The following is a 9,956-nucleotide window of genomic DNA, read 5'->3' as shown; positions in this document are numbered from 1 at the left end:
TCACTTCCTTAACAATATGAAGTATTCCAATTAAGAATAAATAGGGAAATATTAATCTGGCTGTACCAAATCTATCTTTGAGACAACTGCACTTGGGGAGTTTTACTAAATAGTAATTCTTCCTACTGTGTTAAAAGATGGCAGATTAAATTGGTAAGTAGACAGTTGGGAGGTATAACATTTTTCAGACAGCAACAGATGCAAATCCCAGAATATCTCCAGCTGATTCGATTGCTTTTCAAAAGATGGGGCAAAGATTTTAAATAAAAATGTGCAAAAGTAAAAATCCATAATGATGATCAAAAGTATGAACAAAATCAAAAAGCTCTAAGCAGGAAAACACCAGAACGATTTCAGAGTCATTTCAGACTGACATAATTTTTATTGTTTGTTGTTGCCTGTCTCTTTGTCAGTTTCCCTTGTAGGAGTTATATTGTGCCTAATGTAGGAGCGAATGTGTTGTAAGGAAAGTGATCTAGGAAAGTGGATGGGAAATTATTCCATTGACTGTGATACAGTTAGATAAAATCCCAGACAATGCAAGTTAGATCTTTTTTGCTGCACTGCTATAATTCTACTTGAGTGTGTTGACTTACTCCTCATTTACCTGGTGCAACTCAGAATCAAAATCTGTACCAGCAGAAACACATTTCCCCATCCCTTCTTTCCCCTGGGCAGCCAGCTTGATGATTTTCTGTCTTAAAAGAAAAAAGGAAAAAAAAAAAAAAGGGGGGGGGGGCGGGGGGAGCAACTCCAATTTTTTAAAAAGGCTTTTGCTACTGAATCATGCTCATTAACAAAAATAAAGACATAAACTATGCTTATGTATTCTTCCCTCTCAACTTTTCCTTGAGCATTACAGTTAACTATTTTGGCAAGAAGCTTTAAGCTGTAAAACATTTAAAATTAAAAGCTGCATTAATTAGTGGTTTATCAGGACTCCAGATATACAATATATTTAGTTTGCTGAAATGCTTTGGGTTTTTAAGTTTCATCATGCCCTGTGGTTCACCATTCTTAATCAAAGTATATGGCTGTAATAGTCAAATCAGCTAAAATTTCCCTGACAATATCTTGCATCAGGCAGTCAGAAAACAGTATATTTAAGCATTTTTAATTGTAATGGCCAAACAGATTTACAGAGATTCCAGGAATGAGAAACATTCCACAAAATAAGAGTGCTGAAGGTCAGGGAGGGAAAAAAGCAGGCACGCTGACATGAATTTTACTTCTCAATTTGCAAAACAACCCTTTGTACCCCCCTGTTATGCTATTCCCACGCCTTTGTAAATGGTCCACGCTCTGTAGGGCTTGACACTCTGTGTGCACAACTTCCTCAAAGTCCTTGGGCTTTTCTACTCATGTTCATATATGTATACATACTTTTCTGTACATATTCAGTTGACTCAGTGTATATACTTCTTCACTGGTTAGTGCTGGGCTACCTTTTGTGCTTGATTCTCAATATTAGATAAATGAAAACTCCCAGAGCTATATTTCTAGAAATGTAACTATTGTGACATTGGCTTCCTACAGTAAGTGATAGAGCTATAAAAATTCATACTGAGGATGTAATATTTGGGGGAAATTGAGGATATGATCAATTAATGTAATTAAATGTTCAAACAATCTTGCAGGCATGCATATTCAAATAAATACAAAGAAGGGTGTTTTGCTAATAAGAGTGATGTGGTATAGGCAATCAGTTATGTTAGTCTGACAAGTTATTGGGCTAATTGGTAAAGCAAAAGAAACATTTTCTTTTGCATGTGATTTCCACAGCAGAATGCTTACCATGTGAAGTGTATCTTGTTACACATCGTTGTTAGATGTGAAAGGTTTTTTTCTGTAACTTTCCTATAACCTTATACATGTAGAAGACAGAGAAAAGTTGGAAAATAATGTTCTTCAAAGTCTGCAAAAGCCATTAGTAACCACAGAATATGCATTAACATTGTCTTTAACACATTTTCATAACTTGTAAAGTAAAATGTCATCTTTGGGTTCAGTATCCTGACAGGTAATGTTTAAGGTAGGTGTAACAATGGTTACCAGAGAAAATAATATTTATTTTTCTTTAAGGTGCATACAGATACAAAATTTTTGGACTTTTTATGTATGCTACTGTATGTAGTGATTTCTGGACTTTAAATGCTTTTTTTTTCCTACTAAGATTGATGTTTTAAACATGGCTTTTTCCTATGAAATTTTGAAAATGGCACTAGCTATTCCTGTTTGGTGTGCATTAGGTTAGGACTTTTTCAAATCTCAGCCTCCCTTCTTTCCTTTTCCAACATTTTGTTTATAAAAAGCAGAACATACCGAGACCTCAGTAAAAATCTGTATTGATTGCCACAAAAATGGAAGAATATAAACCATAAATATGCAGTTATTTGAATGGTGAGCTCACTTACTTACATGAAGCTGAAGTACTTTTCAATTCTAATTATCACTTAATCATTTTTCTATCATGTTTTTAATTGTATTTATTTCTAGCAGTGTATAACTTACTAATTTTCAGAAGTAAGGATGTAGATGGTTTGAGTCTTCTCTGTTACCCTATGTTTCCTAAAAAGGAAAGCATTTCAAATCCTCTGAATATTTCAGAATTTACAGGCAATTTTTGCATGAAGTATAAATAGTGAAAAGAATCAGCGTTTGAGGGGTGGGACAATAGAAGAAGGTTCTGACCCAGTTTTTACTTTCTCTGAAGCTGCATTCTTCGTAGGTCCATCAACTCTATTCTGTGTATATCCACAGACTGAACAAACCTCCTAAATCATTCACAGTGCACTGTACTATCACACTACTAATACTCATCCCACATGATGTTGCTGTTTCTTACAGCTGTCCATCCCAGGTGTTGATGTAGACTTTCTTGCCTTTAACAGAGCAAGTGCTTGGGAAACAGTTGGAAAAATAAGCAGTTGTAGAAGAGAAGTTAAACAGGATTATACTTGAAGCCTTTGGTTATACAGAGGCTGGCTTCAGGCTCCGTTTAGTGGCAAATGAGTCATGAATACTCAAATTGCCGAGTGTCAGCTGGTTCTGTGTGGAGACCTGAACTGTGCAACGGTTGTCATTTCCCTTGATGATTTTGCATGGCATCAAATTCTGGATTTGAGTGTTACTGCAAGTATAGGAAGCTGAGGATTTTCGAACAAAGCAATGCAGGTAGGGTGGGAAGAAGGGCCAGGGGCGGGGGGATTCTGGGGAGGGGTATATGTGAGGATTGTGAGTGTGATGCAGCTGCAGTCCAGTAGCAAAGAGCTAGAGAAGAAGGTGCTGCCACAGACAGCTAAAAATAAGCCTTGCTCCCACTGCAAGCTGAAATTTTAAGTTCATTTCTACCCCACTCCAGCAACCAGTAATACTGGCTTGGGTACTGGGGGAAAGATAAGGTCCTGTGTGATCCCACAGCCTTGAAAACAAAAGGTCCTCAGAGTCCGTCTGTGCAACATCTCTCTGTGCTTTGTAACTGTACAGCAGTGATCTATGCATATCTAACACAAAGAATTGCCACTAAGGTGCTGAGTACTAGATGACAATTTCAGCCAGCTCTCAACAGGCAAAATGGACTGTAAATATTTATTATGCTAACTGGGCTCTTCACTTGCAAAGTTCATCTGTCCATTTATCCAGAAGAGAAAAAAAAAAAAATAGCCATGGACTGTTGTCTGTCATCTGTCAGGAAACAGTAATTCAGAAGCACTGGCACACTGAGTAGCTTTCTGAGCAAAGACAAGTAAGGAGGGAAAAGAATTTGTCTTTTCTATATTCTATATTCTGTATTTCTATAGATATTTTTTTTTCGATATTTATATATTCTATAGCTAAATGCCTGCTATATTGTAAACCTTTGAAGTGAAACATCCAAAAATTATGATAAATGTGCTGGCAGAGCAAATACTAAGTATACTCCTCATAGGAAACAACGTTACATGTGCAATGTATTTTCTGTATAGGCTGCTGGGTTTTGAGCAAGTGCTCATTTAGTGTGTAGGTAATTGCAGAGAAAACATGGTCATCACTGCTCAAATAGCTATCCTGACCAGCTTATATAAACACTAGCTAAAGCTGCTAGAGGTTATTTGCAGAACATTGGATCTGATGAGCTCAAATATAAGATAGCTTGGGTAGTATAATATTTGAGATTACCGTAATAATCTCTTTAGGGAAAGTGTGCAGTATCAGCAGAACCATTGCTTGAGTCTTCAAGGGAAGTAGAAACTGTACAGTAATAATTCCGCATTTATTATATACTTAAATCTTTCCCTGTGAATAAGGCAAGTTTCTGAACTCTTTATGGGGCCCAGGATAAAGCTTTGAGAATTTAATTAAATATTTCTGATTTGAACTCACCTACAGAGCCTAAATCATCAGTTTGGCAACCTGTTTTCGTTGTGTGGTAACTTGTTCTACTGTAGCACCACCCTTTGAAGTTACACACATAATTTCCATGCATATGAGTTACTAGGGAAAAGAGTTCATAGATTAGTGTAGAGAAGTCCATGTTGAGAGGCAGTGAAAATGCTTTTGTACAGATTTTCATACCGCTAGGTGAGTTGTCAAAGTTTACTCATTCTTTGACCCTTTCTGACCTCTTTGGGCGTAGCCTTTCAGGGGCCAAGCTTTGAACCATAGCTCTGACAAGGGAGCTGATTTTCAGCTTTTTGGATCTAGACACTGGGCTGTACTTGTCTGTGTCAGCCATCGCTGCTCAGCAGGGGATGCAGGCAGTTCTGCTTCTCTTCTGCTGCCTTCTCTCCTTATGAACCACCTCACGAAAGTCTGGGACAACCTTAAAACACTTGTGCTTCTTATGCACTTCCACCACTCTTGTCTTGTCCAAAATAAAGAAACAAACAAGCTGCTAGGTAGCAATTTCTTTGCCTTTGGCATCTTCCTAACCTTTTGGTGTTTCATTGAGTGTTGGGCTGTCGTTCTTGGCAAAAAAGCTGCACAGCTTTCATTTGCAGTTCAGGAAACAGCATCACTGTATCATAATTAGCCCTTGGAAATCCAGATTTTCTGTTAATATACAAACGCTTTAAACTCATTAAAATCATCACTTCTGCAGAAAAAATGCTGGTAATCCAAAAGAAGTGTATATCAATTATCTCACAACATCATGTCCCTACCCTTACGATACTTTTGCTCACAACTACCTTTGCTCCACAGAGAATCATCCAACCTTGCAAATCTTGCAGCTTTTCTAATTGATTAGCATAATGAAATTCAGCTTGGAGCAATTATCCTTAACCTGTTTTAAGCTTGAAGTCCTTTGCTCCTATCTAAGGTGCGATAAAAAGCTAGGGTTCCAAAAGCATTTCTTTTTAAAAGAATGTACCCCTTGGTCTAATAAAAGATATTACATCTAGCTGAAAGCCTCATCTCATCTATATCCTTGGACCATCACAAGCACAGCAACTTTTTACTATTCATACATTGTTAAATAACAGTGCTAGATCCATTGTGGTTACACTTAAGAAAGGAAAGAAAGGGCATTTAAACAAAAATATTTTTTCTTATTTCTGTTCTTACTGTGATAGAAAAAGGTTGTTCTACTGAGCTAATTTTTTCCCCTATAATTTCACCTTCTCTGCTGAACGTAAAGGCAAGTAATCTGTGCAGATCATTCTTTCCAGACTTGTTCCAAAATTACTATGTAACAATAAAAACCAAAAAGTTCAAATAATATGAGCAGTTTGGAGATTCCCTTTAGCTCTCAAGCATCTACAATCATTTGGACTCATATTACTTCATCTGTCGATTTCAAAGCATTTGACAATGGCCTGTAAACATTATTACGCCTGTGAAACAGGTAGAAAAAATCTTCTAAATTGTATATCTGCAGTGCAGATACAAACGTATTTCCTTCGTATGCAAAACCTGCAAAAAGGCCAATATATAGCATGTAATTTTGAAACATTTCATCGGTCTACAGACATTGTCATGCATCTAAGGTGTGATCTTACCTTCTCTTCTAAAAAGCAAATTTTAAATGCACCCAATAAGGATGCACTGGGTAACTACATAAAGACTTTTCATCAAAAAAACAGATTTTAAAAGGTTCTTTTCCAACAGTCTTTAGAACAGCCGTGCAATAAAGGGCAGAGTTGATCTGTAAGAGTCATGTACAATTCAGTGCTTTTTTCTTCCCACCCCCCAAGAAAATCATAAAAGAGGAAGGGGAAAAGAAAATGTGTCACGCAAAAAACCTTCCAAGTGACATTGATTATAAGCTAAAAAACCTTCAGCTGAGTGCAAGACTATGAAAGAAATCAGACCTGACAATTGCATGGATTTATGGGCAAAACAATCTTTTTAGCAGTAATCTATCACTCTGCTATTTCAAGCAATGATGGATCAGATTTCTCAATATCCTACTTCTAGGACTACCACTTACCTTGAAATTCGTAACAAGTTTTTAAAGATCATGTACAGATCAAACCTACTGTGTGTGCCCAGCGAGACATATAGATATACAAGAACAACTGCTTCTGGGGAATTTGTACATCTCTGCACATGAGCTGTAGAACTGGAATATTTGAGAATCACCAGTCTAGCTGCACATACAGAAAGGGCTCCGAGCAAAGCAGACCTGACAGGCTTTGTGGCTCTAACTTAGTCCAGGGTCCAGACTCACAATCAGACTCGTGTGTATCACTGTGCAAAAACGTTAAGATTTTATGAAAGCGTTCTTTTCCTGGGTGAATTCCATCATATCTGCTTACTCTAATGGCTCATTTGGGGTATGGCTGACAGGAAATGTATCTACAGACACATTAATTAACATTAACTGGCATTAATTAGCTTGCTGAGATATTGCTAACCATGTAGTTTTCACTGCATGAGGTACGACAGAGGCTGAAAACATAACTAGTATCCTCAGCTGTATATTTTCAGATTATTAAATACTAATGCAAAGCACCTGAAGTCTTGCTGTGAAGCCACAGAATATCTAATCCAGTGGCAAAGGGGATACCAAGATCTAGTTGGCAGCCTAACTTACAGTGGAAACCTCTATTGATGATAACATGCAAGGAAAAAAACCTGTCTTACTCACAGAGGTCAAAAGAAAAAGAAGAAGAAAAAAAAAAAAAAAAACAAGAAAAAAAACCAACCAGAGTTGGCAACAAGATAAAATTGCTGAATATACTTAATTTGAAATCACTTAGGGATACAAACATGAAAGTGAACTGGGCCAATCTACTAGTATTTTTCAAAGAACTCCAGCTTAAGGATGATGGGAATTCCTGGAAGGTGGAAGAGCTGCTTTTTTTGCTGTCAGTTCTCTCATTAGCCTTGATGTTTCCAAGTGCAATCCCTCCTGGATCAACAAATTAGAGAGAGGACTTCCTCTTCAAAGTTCATGCCCAGCATGCATTAGTATCCTCTTTTGATCAAGAACTAAATGTTGAAAGCTGGAGTCTTTTTTTCCTGTTGGAACCAAAGCTACAGATCTGGGAATTATATTCCTGTCTCTCCCAAATGAAGTTCCTCAGATGTTAAACTGAGATTACACAAAATGTGAGCTTTGCTTTTTTCTTGTTAGACAACATATACATGTGAGTGGCAGTCCTCACAAATACACAACGGATATATTAGCTGCTTTGTTGACTCTTACCTTTGTTTCAAGAAGAATTCAGCAAACTGTGTATCTCCTTCCAGATTTATTCCTAATTTCACCAATATAACAAAACTTGAAACCTGACTATTTCCCTACATTTAGGATAATGAATATTGTGCCCATGAGTTAATTTTTGCTGGTAAAAAAAAAAAAAAAAGAGAGAAAAAGAGCAGCTTAGTGTATCCTTTATTTCTCTTGGGGCAGCATTTGAGAAAACAGCTAATGCTTGGTTTGAGGATGGTTTTAAGTACATATTTGTTTTTATTCAAGTGTTCATTTCAAATGTGTGAGATGATTTTGTATTCGATTCATTAATGGAATTCCACCCTTCTTCCTGTTGTCCTGAGAGAATGAATTAGGTTCCAGGTGTTAAACCCAGCATCTGTGGATTATTATTACTAGTCATGTAGAATTAATTAATTTCCATTGCAGCATTCTAATTTGTAGGTTGCCATATAAAACTAGAGGCAGTTCCCAGACCTAAAGAACTTTAAAACTTAAGTATAATAAGAGATTAATACCACAGAGAGATGGGATGACACTGTGGTACTGACGACAGAAGTTACAGTTAGTGATAACGAGCAATCACAATGCAGCATGCATTGAAACATTATAAATGTTTTGTTAGACATCAGGGTGATGGTGGTTTTGCAGTGATTGAGTTTTCCAGGTTTATTGAGTGATACATGTTGGGACAGGATGAAAACTGAATGTGCTTATTGAAAAATTTGACAGATGGACAGCTGAGACCTGTGTTATTGCTTGAAAAGAGGCAGGAGCCATTATTCTTATTCACATTATTAAAGTTTATAGGTAAAAAGGCAAGGGGAAGGACTTTCAAAGTGGAGATAAGTAGTTTTGCTGTTATTCCTTCCTCATGTTTATTACACTGGGAGAAAAGAAGTTCTGTTCCTGTGCTGCCGAAAGTTATCACTGTGGCAACTCCACTATTGGTTCATTCCATTTTTGCCTCAATATTCAGGAAGTGGTTCTGAATCAATGGGTTTTGTACTTGTAAGGAATTCAAAAGCTGGCTGCTTATTTTAGAATAGCTGTAAAGAGAGATAGGATATATAAGTCCCTAAACTGTTGGTCTAAAAGGAGAATGTAAGAAGAAAAACAACATAAAATTATGGGTGGCTGAACAAAGATACAGTGTGAAAAAGGTGTAGTAGCTCTGACAATCATTAAATCTGCAAAAGAAACCTGGTACACTGGGTGTTAATTACAGTAATTCAAGAGGTTTCTGGGAATACAGTGGCTTCTTTTTCATCTGGCCTGTACAATTAATGACTCAAGTTTTCTGTTGTGAATCCTTAAATTGTTGTGCTGTCTTATGAGCAAAATGAAATGCCTAGGAGACAGTAGCAGAGTCTGTTTTTCCAAACTTCTTCAAATGCCTTCTGTGTCCTAAAGATGCTGCCTTTTCTGTGAGCTGTCTAAGGAGCCATGGTAGCAATTTCCTAGACATCCTGTGTTTACTAATTTATAGAACGGTTGGCTTTGAATAAGGGTTTAAATTAACTGGTGAGTTGCAAGTTGCAAGTATTTATTTAATATTAATTGAAACATGGAGCCTTAGCATTTAGTGACCACAAATATTTACCATGAGCACAGTGCTTGTAATTGCACGTCATACATGGAATTATTGATCACTCACAGTAACAAGTACTGTGCTAAATGCAACGAGTGCCACAGGATCAATTCTTCTGTCTGTTCCTATCACAGTACGAACTATATATGCAAGTCACGTTAAAAGTACCTTCATATTATTTGGGTGGGTTTTTTTTTTACTTCCTTTGTCTTGTCTTTTCCTGAAGATGTCCTCACATTCCCACTGTAGTTCCTGCCTCTGACATTGACATATGTCTTTGTGACTTGTCAGCACAAAGCAGCATGTGGTCCCAGAGCTAAGCTTGCTCCCTCCACATGACTCTTGAGCAGAGATGTGTGAGCAATTACTCAAACTAGCCTCTCAAGCAGCAATACCTGGGGGTGCATGTTCAAATGTTTTAATTATCTCAGTGGGGATAAGACATAGGAATTTTTGAGCAGGATCAACCTGGCAAAATTGCCAAGGAACTGCAGATGCTTTTCTGTAAGGAATTGCCTTCTTTTTTATGCATCTGTCATGCCAGGATGGCTAATGAGTATTAGTTTCTTAAGAAGGGAAAGAAACTACCACCACCTAGTTCACAAAACCAAAATGGATACAGAAGCTAATCCAGAAATTGTGGATGGCACAGGAAATTTTATTTCTAGATATGAACTTTCTTAAGTACAAAGACAGGCAAGGTTTTGGTTCTGGGTTGTCTCCATCCAG

At 37.2% G+C, this 9,956-nt stretch overlaps 1 protein-coding gene across 2 annotated transcripts in view; it reads left to right on the top strand.

The window, feature by feature from the left end:
* The window catches only part of RORB (RAR related orphan receptor B), a 155,516-nt gene that overhangs the window by 99,484 nt on the left and 46,076 nt on the right, over nt 1–9,956 (top strand). The gene's annotated exons all lie outside the window — the stretch shown is intronic.

The sequence above is a fragment of the Falco punctatus genome (genome assembly GCF_963210335.1).
Source record: "Falco punctatus genome assembly, chromosome: Z".
NCBI lineage: Eukaryota > Metazoa > Chordata > Aves > Falconiformes > Falconidae > Falco > Falco punctatus.
This window is presented reverse-complemented; position numbering and strand designations above follow the sequence as displayed.